Genomic DNA, 14,824 nt, shown 5'->3' with positions numbered 1-14,824 from the left:
AATAATTAAAATTCCAAAGAAAGCAGATGCTGACAGATGTGAATATTATCGAACTGTTAACTTACTAAATCTTGGTTGGGAAATAGTATACGGATTCTGTACAGAAGAATAGAAAAAACTGGTAGGGGTCGACCTCGGGAAAGGTCAGTTCGGATTCCGGAGAAATGTAGGAACATGCGAGGCAATATGAACCTATAACTTACCTTACAACATAGGTTGAAGAAAAGCAAGCCCACATTTATAGCATTTGTAGACTTAGAGAAAGCTTTTGACAGTGTTGACTGGAATACACTCTTCGAAATTCTGAAGGTAGTATGGGTAATATACAGGGAGCGAAAGGGTATTTACAATTTGTACAGAAACCAGATGGCAGCCAAAAGAGTCGAGAGGCATAAAAGGGAAGCAGTGGCTGAGAAGGGAGTGGGACAAGTTGTTGACTGTCACTAATGTTATTTAATCTGTACACTAAGCAAGCAGTAAAGGAAACCAAGGAAAAATTAGGAGCAGGAGTTAAAGTTCAGGGAGAAGACATAAAAACCTTTGATGTTTGCCTACGACATGCAATTCTGTCAAACACACCAAAGGACTTGGAAAATCAATTGAACGGAGTGAACAGTGTCTTGAAAGGAGGATATAAGATGAATATCAACAAAATCAAAACAAAAGTAATCTAATGTAGTCGAATTAAATGAGGAGATGCTGAGGGAATTGGATTATGAAACGGACACTAATAATAGTAGAGAAGTTCAGTTACTTGCGCAGCAAAATAACTGACGATGGCCGAAGTAGAGAGAACATAAAATGTAGACTGGCAATGGAAAGGAAATTGTTTCCGATGAAAAGAAATTTGTTAATATCGAATATAGATTTAAGTGTTAGGAAGTCTTTTCTGAAAGTATTTGGAAGTGAAACGTGAACGATTAACAGTTTACACAGGGAGAGAATAGAAACTTTGAAACGTGGTGCTACAGAAGGATGCTGAAGATTTGGTGGGTAGTCCATGTAACTAATGAGGAGGTCCTGAACAGAATTGGGGAGAAAAGATATGGGCAAGAAATTTGTGGCACAACTTGACCAGAAGAAGGGATCGCTTGCTATGACACATTCTGAGATATCAAGGCATCACCAATTTAGTGTTGGAGAAAAGTGGGGGGTAAAAATTGTAGAGGTAGACCAAGAGTGAAAAACGGTAAGATTCAGAAGGATGTCAATTGCAATAGTTATTAGGAGATTGAGAGGCCAGTACAGGGTAGAGTAGCTTGCAGAGCTGCATCAAACCAGTCTTCAGACTGAAGATCACATCAACAACACCGTATACAGCTCTCCAGAGTGACCAGTGTATGGGCCCGGGTGGGGGGGGGGGGGGGGGGGGGGAGGCAGGCGTGGCGGGGCATGATTAATATTTTGTCCAGTGAATACACCGTATTGAAATAAGTGTTTTACGTACTGTGTGCAGCAGGTAGCCTAACCACCGCGACAGACTGCAGGCGTGAAATATGATTGCAAATAGTGAAACCGTAAAAGTAAGTGACGGCTTTCGACGTACCGTACTATGCAGCCACTACCGTATTAAGTACTACACCTGTGGACTCAAACAAGAAAAATTCTGAACAGACATTTAGTGCACATGTACCGAAACCCTCCACTGGAATAGGCTCAATTTTATGTGCTGGTTACAGTCTTTCAAAATGTCCGTGATTATTCTATAAGTTTTGTTCTCTATCTCTCTAGGATGGTCACAAGTGATAAAATTAGTGTTGCAGCTTATATGGTCTCTTGCACATAGTGACTTACTGATGACGAGTCACTGAAGCGAAAACGTCATTTTAAATCACCTTCTGGCAAGTTGAGGAGACTGACCCCTATTCTATTTAACTGCCTGGGGAAGTTGCGGTGATGCCGTAATATTAATCACAATCAATAACTGAGTGAACAGCCGTAAACAGGAAATTTGGAGGGTTTCAAAACCAGATTAACAATTGTAGTAACATATTTAGCACACAATATTGTTCAAACTCTGAAATAATCACTTCAAAAACCGTAAAGATTAGTTCGTAACGGCATGAGTCAATAGGGGATATGACTAGTCCTAACTACTAGATCTGCTGGCAGCAACATTGTACGCCCTCTACCACATGTTTGAAGAACTTTAATGGTAGTCAATCCTATTGCCGAGAAAGAACTGTTTCAAGGTCTGTAGCAGTCCTCAACATTGGCTGATAGGTTGTAATTTGTCCTCCTTATCGCTCTGAAATGACTTCTGTACTCAAGGTTCATATTACAAGACTTAAGTCAGTCATACGGTGTATACCTTCACGAGCTAGAAAGTCATTCACAAAAAGCTTGCTGTGGCCGGACATTACTGTACCGTAAACGAAGTCGGGATCAACTGCACCGCTGAAACGTCGCGATAGTGGTTGCAGTACCACTTCTCTCTACCTCTGGGAGTTGACAAAATGTTCCTCTGAACACGTATGAGTATGTGAAGCTCCATGCGTTCATCCAGCATGATGCCTTCCCACTCCGAGACCCAGCCACTTAACAACTGCCCCCTCCACGATGTTCCTGGTGTTTCTCCGCCAGCCCCTTCCTCCCATCACCCTCCCCTCACACGAATGTCCAACCAGAATTATTCTGGAAACTGTTTCGGGATCCTTTCATGTTTCTGTGGAGAGAGCATTCCTCCTTTCAAAGCTTAATATCGAAGCACCGGAGCGGTAGACTGCCGGTTCAAATCCCTGTCTGGTAAACCAGGTTAGGTTTTCTATGATTTCCCTAAACCGCTTGATTAAAGTACTGGGATGGTTACCATGAGATTTCCTTCCAGAATACGAATCTATGCTCAGTTTTTTATATGTCATCGACGAGAAGTCAAACCGAATCTACCTTTCTTTTTTCGACAACTACACCGCCGACTCCGTAATTAACGGACATCTCTTTGCACCTGTGTGAAAATACCGGAAGATGTTAACGCTTCCAAACGTTGCTCTGTTGTAGAAACAGAATTTATTAGACATGAATAAGGCGTTGTGAGTATAATGCACCACTTTACGATTTGCTTCAGTCCCATCCCTACTGGAAAGAGGAAAAGGTCCTGTCTTGTTCAGAGAGCACATTTCCGACTTGCGAAGGAAACATTTCTTCCCAAAAAGGTTGGTTAAAAAATCCTATTCCGAAACTGATAGAACTCCTGAGTCCATCTTGGTTGCGGTCTCCCGACGGCTTATCAACCTTCGGGTTAATAGAAGTTTACTTTTCACGGGAAACAATCTTGCTTCATACGTTGTAAATGTGAACGCCGTTGCGTTTGGTCACTGTGTGCGTAATTATTGATTTTATTAAGATTAAGTTCCCTACGGCTATCATTTACATCGGGAATGCTCTAAAAATATTATTCTTGATGTTTCTGTGCATCTCATATCTTGTTACCTTGGTGCCCAGGTCTCATTTACGGTAGCACAGACAAGGTTAAACGCATTCAGATTTGAAGATCTTTACTATTATGTTTCCCCAAAGTGCCCATTACGACGTCCGTTCAGTTTGGATTCTATGTTAGCGTTAAATCTATTGACAGATATGTTGCAAGTTCTATGTTCAGATGAAGTTACCTTTTACATTAATTCGTCATTAACCATTATTGTAGCGCTATATAAATACTTCCCGTGAGTAGCCATTGTTTCCGGAGTGCTGGTAGATATTTTCCGGTTGTGTGTCGCTAGTACCTCATTTAGTTTTGTTGAATTACTGTCTCTTCTGAATGTGCTATTAGCAACTGGTCGTGTGCGAAAAGTATAGTGATAATGTCACAGTCCGTCCCCACCCATACTCCTTTTGAGTATGTCCCTTGCAACTCGTGTAGAGTCTCTCTTACAGTGGTTGACCCAGTCAAGATCTAGAGTTCGCAGTCTGATTGTTCAATAAAAGTTTTATATGTGTTGGTGCCAAATTAGAACTCAGACTATCGATTTCGAATGTTAAACGATCATAAAATACTGAGCAACATTAGGTAACACGTTTTGGGCAAATATGTACCCAAGCTCTGTCAGTATTAACTCAATCGTGCTCGTGTATAGGTCAAACAATGAAGGTGACAAGCCATAGTAGCCTTGCCTCCAGTCGGCCGCTGTGGCCGAGCGTTTCTAGGCGCTTTAGTCCGGAACTGCGCTGCTGCTATGATCGCAGGTTCGAATCCTGCGTCGGGCATGGATGGGTGCGATGTCCTTAGGTTAGTTACGTTTAAGTAGTTCTAAGTCTAGGGGACTAATGACCTCTGATGTTAAGTCCCATAGTGCTTATAGCCATTTGAACCTTGCCCCCACCCCTCGACTGACTGACTGACTGACTGATGAGTTGCAACAGTCTTATTTATTTATTGACACGTGTAATTTCGTAGAGCCATTGTCGTTGTCACTGGACTAGTCAGTACAAGGAATTACATTGGAAAATTTAATAATAAATAAAATTACATTTACATGAATCCTATGCAGACGAGGTCTTGATTATATATTAGCGTAATGATCACTATATGTAACACAAGACTTCGCTTAATTTTTTTTTACGAGGGACTTTGAGGAATCTCATTTGCCGTGAGTGCTCAGTTCTCATCTTTCCATTTCCTTCCTTTCTCGAATAAGCTTAATATTTTGGTCGCTAGTGTACCTGACCATGTCGAACCTAGTGGACAGAATGGGAAAACACGTGTTATATCTCTAAGCCACTCCGATTTTTTTCTTTCATTTCTGTCAGTAATATGTGAATAAGTTGCACGACGATTCGGAGTGGAAGTTGAACAGTAGGTCCCCTGTTATTGGCCATATAATTCAGTACAAGGAAAGAAAATCACCATCAGTAGAACCATCCCTAGTAGAGGGCAGCCGTACTTTATCTCCTGTTGCACAGCGCAAAGCGACATCCTTGTTTAGATACTCGGAATTATTTGCGAAATGGTAAGCGGGATTGCACTACGTGCAGATATATGAGAGGGAAGTTTCATGTGGTATGTGTTACACGAGAGGGACGAATGACGAATAATGAATAATTCGCACAGAGTTGTGACGTGCCAGCACCATATGGAGTTTTTCGCAAGAGTGGCCGCCAGGCGTCAGTAATTCCCAGCTGTGTTAAACGACGCTAATGTCAGCAGCCGCCCGTGGCCTACTCTACACGCGTATCGTTCCACTGGTTCGTACCGTGGGTACTGGCACACCAAAACCGCGACAATACGTTTTCCAGCGCTATTCCTTCACATCGTATGTTTTAATGCGAGGGTCATTCGATAGAGAGACAAATTGGTCTGGAGAAAAACGTTTATTTTTACAAAACAATACTTTTTCTATTTTCAGCGTAGTCCCCTTGAACGTTTACGTGCCTGTTCCAACGGGCTACAAGCTTTTTTATTCCGGCTGCAATAAACTCTTTAGCTTGGTGTTTGAACAAATTTCCGACAAACTTTTTCACGTCCTCGTTGTCCTGAAACTCCTTCCCACGTAATGCCTCCTTCAGTGCACCAAACAAATGGAAATCACTAGGTGCTAAATCAGGACTGCAAGGGGGACGAGGTAGTACTACCCAGCCCATTTTGTCGATGGTTTCAGAGGTTAGTTTAGCAATGAGGATGTGCGTTGTCTAGCTGGAGAATTAAATCTCTCCTCTGAGATCCATGACACCTCTCTCTCATGGCTGGCTTCACCTTGTTTAAAAAGCAAAACCCAGTAGTGCTGGCTGTTCATTGTACCCTGCTCTTCGAGATAATCACAAAAAACTGGACATTCAACATCCCAAAACCGCGTCAACATGACTTTTCCTGCTGATGCTGCGATTTTGAATTTTTTTTCGTAACAGATAAGTCCGTGTGCTTCCATTCCGTGCTTTGTCTTTTTGATTCTGGCTGATAAGAGTGAACCCAAGTTTCATCATTAGTTACAATTTTGTTGAGGAAGTGCTCACCTTCTCTTTCATAACGCTCCTTTAGCTCTATGCACACTGTCAGCCTTGTTTTGCTTGAGTAGCCACGTCAACTCCTTTGGGACACATTTTGCACATGTTTTGCGGTACTTCAGCTTGTTACAGATAATATTAGCAACTGTACCAGCAGTAACTTGAACCTTATCAACTATCATTTCCACAGTCCCACGGCGGGTGGCACGAATCACGTCATCAATTCGACTTTCAAGTGAGGGAGTTGAAGCTGCAACTGGTCGTCCAGAACGGCGTTCGTCAGTCACTGAGTCGCGTCCATTTTTGAACTGCTGTACCCTCTTGTAAAAATTTGCACGATTCATACCACCTTCACCATAAACTGTAGACATTCTACAGTGTATATTCACTGAATTCTCGGCTTCAGCAAGTAAAAAACGAATAAAAAAACGTTGTTCAACTAATATGGACGTTTCAAGCGGACTCGCCATCTTGAAACGTTTTTTGGAGGTTATAAACAAAACATCGTTAATACATCAGCTGATCAGGGCTCATCCCAGTGATGCCAACTTAAAGCCGTAAGAGTACCAAACTTGCACACGCACGCGCACACACACTCACACTTGTGTTCCCGCTTGCTGCTACTCCAGGTGCTATGGTATATTTATCGACTGTCAGTTTTGTTGCTGTTCTGAAGTTAAAGTTTTTAAATTGATCCTGAGTTTACATAATTGTTTCCCTGTGAGTGTTTGACATGATAGACAGTCAATTGATTGGTCCTCCGGTGTTACCGCATCGTCTTGTAGGACACCATTACCTGTATTTTCTTGAAAACGAATTTCTAGCACTATTGGAAAAGTGCCCTTTGGGTGCAAAGAAAGGTATGTTCTTCCAGCGCGACAGGACTCTGCAGATTCTTGTCGTCCGATGATACATCTACAGGTAACGGTAACCAGAAGATAGGTCGACGGAAATGGTCAACTTTCTTGGCTACCGATGTCCTCGGACCATACCCCTTTAGAGTGTTGCCTATGATGATGATGATGATGGTTGAAAGGCTAAATCTTCAAAGAAAAAGTAAACACAAGAGAAGACTTGACAGTTCGTGTTACGAATAGTGCTGCCTCCATAAAAGAACGCCAATAAGACATCAGAAGACTTGCACGCAGTGTTGTCAACAGAATTCGAAAGTGTACTGAAGTCGGGGGTAGAATTTATGAATTAGATTTGAATTCTGTTGTTTGATTTTGCATAATCCCTTCTGAGAGTATTTGGTTTTGTTACATTCTAACAGCTACAAATCTGACAAAAATTGGGCGCAAATTGTATGGAATTTTTTATTGATTTAGTCTGCACTACTACGTCCGAAAGTGTTTACTATTCATCCTGAAACAGCCTCTCTCTAGGTATGTGTGTATATGTATACAGGGTGATTTTACTAAATGGGGACATACTGCAGGAAAATATTCTTAAGATGACCAGTGCTGACGGTTCGTTGCCACACCACCATCGCGATTCTCCGTGGTCCACTACTGTGAAGGTTGACGATATCGCCAGTGGCGGCATCTGTGTTAGAGCTCAAGAACGTGTGAACACCCTAACTTTTGACACCTTGCAGATTTATTAGTTATTTTTCTTTGAAAGCTGTTAAATGTAACATAAATGCTGCAGTCTGAAAGATACACCACTTGAATCTATCTCACTACTGCTCCTCTAGATTCCGTGAAACTTGGCTGCAGGGTCGCGAGCACACCTTCCGTTGTGCATGTTTTAAGGAACTTTTGCGCATGTGCTACTCTCGTGACGGAAATTCCTTACGGGCTAAATACGTACAGATTTATATGCAGATGGTATCTGTTCTTTCGGACATGTCTGAAAGAACAGATACCATCGGTGACCATGCAGCTCGTTAGAATGAAATTACAATGAAATGAATACCCTTAGCTGCATACAGGCGTTGATATGTCAACGGGGGCAGTTGAAAATGTGTGCCCCGACCGGGACTCGAACCCGGGATCTCCTGCTTACATGGCAGATGCTCTATCCATCTGAGCCACCAAGGACACAGAGGATAGTGCGACTGCAGGGGCTTATCTCTGGCACGCCTCCGGTGAGACCCGCATTCGCAACTTATTGTCCCGCACTATATTCATAGTGCCCCTCCCCATCATAATCATTACTCGCGGCTTTACTGCCGATTCCCGTAAGAGTTCGGGCACTGTATTGGAGAGGAGTTGACTCTTTTGATTTATTTATCGCTAAGGCACACAACTCGTTAAATTTCAGTCCTTCTTTCTGTTAAAATTGTTTTTGTATTTTTGAATTTTTGTCCTTGTACATTCTGACATAATAGTGATTGCATTTTGTGGTTCCCTGGTCCGTGTACTGCCGATTTATCCATGTTGTCCAGACAGCGATTGCTCTTGTGTTTTAAAGCCGGGTATTAATGTTTATTTTAGGGAAGTTTCTGTACTGTAGATTTGGCAAGCGGTGGGCATATACAGCATTCAACACTGTGTCAATACAAATGGGAGGAAAACTTTTCCTTTGTCTGGTTCTTTTTAAACAGAAGTTCCAGGTTCTTTAAGGTATTGTGCCCTATTTATCTGGCCGGCCGGAGTGGCCGTGCGGTTCTGGGCGCTACAGTCTGGAACCGAGCGACCACTACGGTCGCAGGTTCGAAACCTGCCTCGGGCATGGATGTGTGTGATGTCCTTAGGTTAGTTAGGTTTCATTAGTTCTAAGTTCTAGGCGACTGATGACTTCAGAAGTTAAGTCTCATGTGCTCAGAGCCATTTGAACCTATTTATCTGTGCATCAGAATAGCCATTTATTCTCTAACAAGGGAACCTCCCCATCGCACCCCCCTCAGATTTAGTTATAAGTTGCACAGTGGATAGGCCTTGAAAAACTGAACACAGATCAATCAAGAAAACAGGAAGAAGTTGTGTGGAACTATGAAAAAATAAGCAAAATATACAAACTGAGTAGTCCATGAGCAAGATAGGTAACATTAAGGAGACTCTGAGCTCACGGCAGCCGTGGCCCCGTGGTTAGCGTGAGCAGCTGTGGAACCAGAGGTCCTTGGTTCAAGTCTGCCCTCGAGCGAAAAATTTTAATTTTTTATTTTCAGAGAATTATTATCTGTCCGTCCGTTTTGTTTTCATCACTTTTTTGGAAGTGATTATCACATCCACAAGAAATCTTAAATCGGAGAAGGTAGAAGAATCTTTCTACCCATTCGACAACATATTCCTGTCATGTGACGCACATGCCATCACCAGTGTCGTATAGAATATATCAGACGTGTTTTCCTGTGGAGGAATCGGTTGACCTATGACGTTGCGATCAAATGTTTTCGGTTCCCATTGGAGAGGCACGTCCTTTCGTCTACTAATCGCACGGTTTTGCGGTGCGGTCGCAAAACACAGACACTAAACTTGCTGCAGTGAACAGAGACGTCAATGAACGAACGGACAGATCATAACTTTGCGGAAATAAATGAAGTAATGATGTCACTATAGGGAAGACTTGAACCAAGGACTTCTTGTTCCGCAGCTGCTCACGCTAACCACGGGACCACGGCGTTCTTGTGCTCAGACTGTCCTTACTGTTGCCTATCTTACGCATGGGCAACTCAGTTTGTATATTTTGCTTATTTTTTTCATAGTTACACACAACTTCTTCCTGTTTTCTCGATTGATCTGTGTTCCGTTTTTCAAGGCCTATCCACTGTGCCAACTTATAACTAAATCTGAGGGGGGTGCGATGGGGACGTTCCCTTGTAAGTAATTCTTAAGTGGTCGAACTCTTCCTCCAAGTACTGTATCTCACAGTTTGTTTTAGACTTAAACAGTTTGGCTTGCTGATCTTCGTCGAGTCATAAAACGGACCAACGAAGTCTTTATAGCCTCTGGGGAAGTCTCGAGCAGTAGGGGAGGAAACGGCATGCACAGAAACGTTGCTATGTCCATAAAAGTAAAATCATCAGCCGTAAAAACGTGCATTGCATGATTGAGTAAAAACTGGTTCGTACATAACTTTGTCAATTCTTTCAGCATTTGCTAACAGCAGACAAATGTTGTGGGGCAAAGACAACAGTAGGACATTATTTGTTTAGTTAGTCGTTGGTCATTAGACCATAACTATCTTTCTTTCCTTTTTGCTTGCAAATCTACCTCCTTCAACGTCGTGGCAAAATCTGTTTTTCGTATGCTAAACTTTATCAATCCCAGTCATTTTTACACTCATCTGATCCTTCTGGTGTCGAAGTCTATTTTTTCATGTAGTCTTAAGAGGTGCCACACTATATAGTCCGTCCCCTTCTACTGATAAGACTTTTATTCCCGCGCCTATCGCTTTTGTGCCTCATAGCGCCCTTTATCTTTGCACTTAATTCCGCGCGGAACCAAACATACTCTCACCTGGCCCGACTGTTATAGCCTCGTGCGGAACCGAAGGTCCGTGTCAGGTGGGCATCGTAAACTGCTGCAAGAACGGTTGCCCTCCTACTTAGTTCTGTCTATCGATGCGGTTATGTTCATGTTCCCTCGTACAGATCTCAGTATCCTATTGGGAACGCGTTTCACATTACTAATATCTCCCATTTCTATAAGTAGCTTAAATTTAGTACAAGGCGCTTCAGTCCGGCACCGCGCTACTGCTACGGTCGCAGGTTCGAATCCTGCCTCGGGCATGGATGTGTGTGATGTCCCTAGGTTAGTCAGGTTTAAGTAGTTCTAAGTCTAGGGGACTGATGACCTCAAATGTTAAGTCCCATAGTACTTAGAACCATTTTTAAATTTAGTACACATTTTGAGTTCAACCGTGCTGAAATCAAAGGCAAAAATGATCCACAAGGAAGATAAGCAGGGACTCCTAAAACGCCTATGATGCGCAACCCAGTGAGCAGATTACGACTGCGTACGACACCGACGCCTGGCGAAGAAAATGTCTATCGGGCTTGTAGCTGGACCGAGGACTTCTCGAGGGGCAGGATGACGCCATTTATTTCCGTGTTGAGAGCCATCCATGGACCCTGAAATGTGGACGGTTTCTGGATGATGGCCCCGCCTCTACTTTTGAAGCGGAGCGACGACAATCAAGAACTAGTCGCTTGTTTCCCAGCGTGAAGGTCATCACTGTATCACGGTTCTGCTGACGACGGTATTAGATAACCGGTTGCACCATTTTAGGCATGGCGCGCGTTGTGTTGGGGATGATTTGGAGACGGTATATCTTTCGTGGAACTCTGCTTCTAGAGATTTAACATGTTGCCACCCAGCATTCGAGGACTCACTCACGTAGATGTAAATAATGTTAGCGTAGGTCACAGCTGTAGAAATCCGCAACGGGAGCTTCTTGAAGAGTATGATGTGTCCCATTGTTTAAGATTCGGAACTGGTAGTGAGCCATCAGCTGCGATGGTATTATTAATGATCAACGAATGTACCAGCATGCTTTAAGAATTTGGGTGGTCTATTCGTATTTTATATGTATTGCCATCAGGTACTGTAAATGCTTAAACTACATTACAAATCAGGAAGCGACTGTTTAATCGTAGTTGCATATTGCTATTTGTATACGACCCGCATTAGACTGCAGGTGGCGGGAGTCGAGATTGTAAGCAACAAAAAATAAATGTTTAAATAGATAAATGCCATCGCCGGGCACTGGTGCAGTCTGGATGCTGGGCTGGACCGGGACGCAGGTGGGGCCGATACTTGACGAAAGCGAGCCTGGTGCGTGGTGGCTGGCGGTGCAGCTCGCGACCCACATACCAGCTTATTGCACTTCGGCGAAACCCGACAAGCTGCGCCTCCGCATTAAATTTCGCAACGTGGGCTCCAGCAACAGGCGAACTGAGTCTCAAGGCTCCCACGACACGAGCTGACGTACTCGTGTCAAATTTTTTGCAACGAGGCGCGTTATTTGACTTGCGACCTCCGCCATACAATTCATTATTTGCCATGTTACTGTTGTTATGGTCTTCGGTCCGTACACTGGTTTGATGCAGCTCTCCACGCTGGTCTATCCTGTGCAGGCCTCTTCATCTCAGGATAACTATCGCAACATCCATCCATTTGAATCTGTTTCACACACACACACACACACACACACACACACACACACACACACACACACACACACACACACACCCTACATTACCGAAATTATGAATCCTTGAAACGTTAAGATGTACCCTGTCAATCCATCCCTCCTTTTAGTCAAGTTGTGCTACGAATTTGTTCCTAATTCGGTTCAGTACCTCCACATTAGTTATCCGTTTTATTCAACTAATGTTCATCATTCTTCTGCAGCACATTTCAAAAGCTTCTATTCTCTTCGTGTCAGGGCTGTTTACTGTTCACATTTCACACCCCAAATGAATACCTACAGAAAAGACTTTATAACACGTAAATTTATATTCGATGTTAACAAATTCCTCTTTTCCAGAAATGCTTTTCTTGCTTTTGCCAGTCTGCTTTTTTATGTCCCCTCTGCTTCGGCTGTCAGTTATTTTGTTGCCCATATAGCAAAACTCTTCTATTAATTGCCGGCCGGAGTGGCCGAGCGGTCCTAGGCGCTACAGTCTGGAACCGCGTGACTGCTGTGGTCGCAGGTTCGAATCCTGCCTTGGGCACGGATGTGTGTGATATCCTTAGGTTAGGTTTAAGTAGTTCTAAGTTCTAGAGAACTGATGACCTCAGCAGTTAAGTCCCATAGTGCTCAGCCATTTTTTTTCATCTATTAATTTTACTGTCTCACTTCCTAATTTGTTTCTCTTAGTATCTCCTCACCTAACTCGACTACAATCGTTTACCCATGTTTTGTTGTTGTTCATGTTATAACATCTTTTTCAAGATACTATCCATTCCGTTCAACAACTTGTCCGGGTACTTTTCCTTACCTGACAGACTTAGTGTCGTCAGCGAACCTCGAAGTTGTTGTTGCTGTCTGAACCCTCTTCCAAAACTTTTCTTCAGTTTCCTTTACTGCTTGCGCAAATCGACTAACATATACTTTTCTTCAGTTTTCTTTGCTGCTTGCGCAAATCGACTAACATCTGGGATAGGCCACTTTTATTCTCTTTCGATTCTTGTAACTGCAGTCTCGTTTCTTTACAAGTCGTAGAAAACCTTTCGCTCCCTGTATTTTCTCGCTGCTTCATCCTGAATTCCAAAGCAATGTATGTGTCTATAAAAATGGAATAGTCATTACCGACCATCAATTCCTTATCACAAAGTACTATGCTTGTCTCCTACGATCTGTATGATTTTGCCCTGTAACGGTTTGAGCTGGGCAGGAGAGAGAAATGTTTGTGGACTGCGTCTCAGACAGGGCCTGGCCTCGCCCCGCCAGGGGTGAGCTACGTCACGTCTCGTCACGCTTCTTGTGGCACGGAGCCGTCTACATTGTCTGCTAAGGCTCCGGCCACCGCCCTCACTTGCAGCACGGCCTGTGGAAACGATGAAAACTACTTGCACGGACAGTTTACGGAGCCCGGAGTGAGTATACCGTTATTTAGGAATATCCTTGCTTCTGTCACGGTTATTTCACACAGACTATCAACGGAACGGAACGTCGACGTTATTCAAAAGAATGTTTACACGTTGACTTTGATGGAATAATGGTGGCGCCATCTGCTAACATCGGAAGTTAACGTGTTCTCGCCACGCTCGCTCAGGTTATAGTTATGGATTCCGTGCTTTTGTCTCTTCTCGGGCTTAATTTGATTTCGTAACTTGTTTTCGAGACACGTTGCAGTGGTTTCATGAGCTCTTTGATACAGTAGAAAGGCTCTTTGTACGGCTTTCTTAATACTGTTTGATGTTGGCGATTTATGTAGGTATAAAATGCAACCATCTTCATCTCTTTCATCATCATCACCACCAGTGATCTGCCCTAGGAGAGGTATCCACATGTAGCTCTCCATGTAATCCTGTCATTTGATACCCTCTTGTTTCCTTTCCTTATACTATGCACTATCTGGTATCTTCTGCGTCCTGTTCTTCTTTCATTCACCGTTCCGTCCATAGCATCCATCAGTAAACAACTTTCTCATCCAGAGTCCAAGCCAGTAATGTTTCATCTTCCGTATTATCTTTAAATTTTCTCTCTGCCTCCACTCTTCTCAACACCACCTCATTTTTTACTTTGTTTACCCATTCTATCCGTTCCATCATCCTCCAAATCCACTTCTCAAATGTTTGTATTCTTCCTTCTTCCTCTTTCCTCAGTGTCCATCTCTCAGCTCCGTATAACGCCAAGCTCCACATGAAACGCTTCGTCAGTATCTTCCTCAGGTCGCTGCCCATACATTCACGTAGAGGCCGCCGCCTGTTATTAAATACCTACTTGGCAGTTGCCGTAGGCATTTTCATCTCCTTATTACATCTCGTCTCGACTCCCAGACATTTAAAAACACTAACTTGTTCTACATCTTTCTTCCTAACTTTATAGATGTTCTTACTTGTCTTGCACTTATCTCAAAATATTTTGTATTTTTCTTATTAATTCTCATTCCGAATTCCTCACATGTCGTATTTAATAAATACCAGTCATACTTCTTTCGCTCTGCCAGTAACACCATATCATCCGCAAAACGAGTACATACTAACCTCCTGCTACCAACCCGCACTCCTCTCTATTTTGTTTCAAACGTTTCTGAATAATAGGTTCCAAATATATGTCAAGCAGTATTGGGGAAAGATAGCAACCTTGCCTCCCTCCCCTTCCAGTTGTGCTTTCCTGTGTCATCTCAGTCCAAATCTGTACTCGTATTTTGTGTTGTAGGTATAGGTTTTTAATCAAGTTTCTATCCCTCCAGTCGATACCATTCTTCCTTAGAATGTCCATTAATGTATTCCACTCTACTTTGTCAAAGCTTCCTCGAAGTCAATGAAAA

General features: G+C 43.0%; 1 protein-coding gene and 1 non-coding gene across 2 annotated transcripts in view; one reads left to right on the top strand and one right to left on the bottom strand.

The window, feature by feature from the left end:
• LOC124618784 (mannosyl-oligosaccharide alpha-1,2-mannosidase IA-like) overlaps window positions 1-14,824 on the top strand; it is a 154,653-nt gene that overhangs the window by 16,590 nt on the left and 123,239 nt on the right. The gene's annotated exons all lie outside the window — the stretch shown is intronic.
• Trnat-ugu lies at window positions 7,906-7,979 on the bottom strand. The gene has a single exon. It is a non-coding gene; the product is annotated as a tRNA-Thr (tRNA).

Source organism: Schistocerca americana, chromosome 1, assembly GCF_021461395.2.
Source record: "Schistocerca americana isolate TAMUIC-IGC-003095 chromosome 1, iqSchAmer2.1, whole genome shotgun sequence".
Lineage (NCBI taxonomy): Eukaryota > Metazoa > Arthropoda > Insecta > Orthoptera > Acrididae > Schistocerca > Schistocerca americana.
Note: the sequence above shows the minus strand (reverse complement) of the source record. Positions and strands in the feature narration are given on the sequence as shown.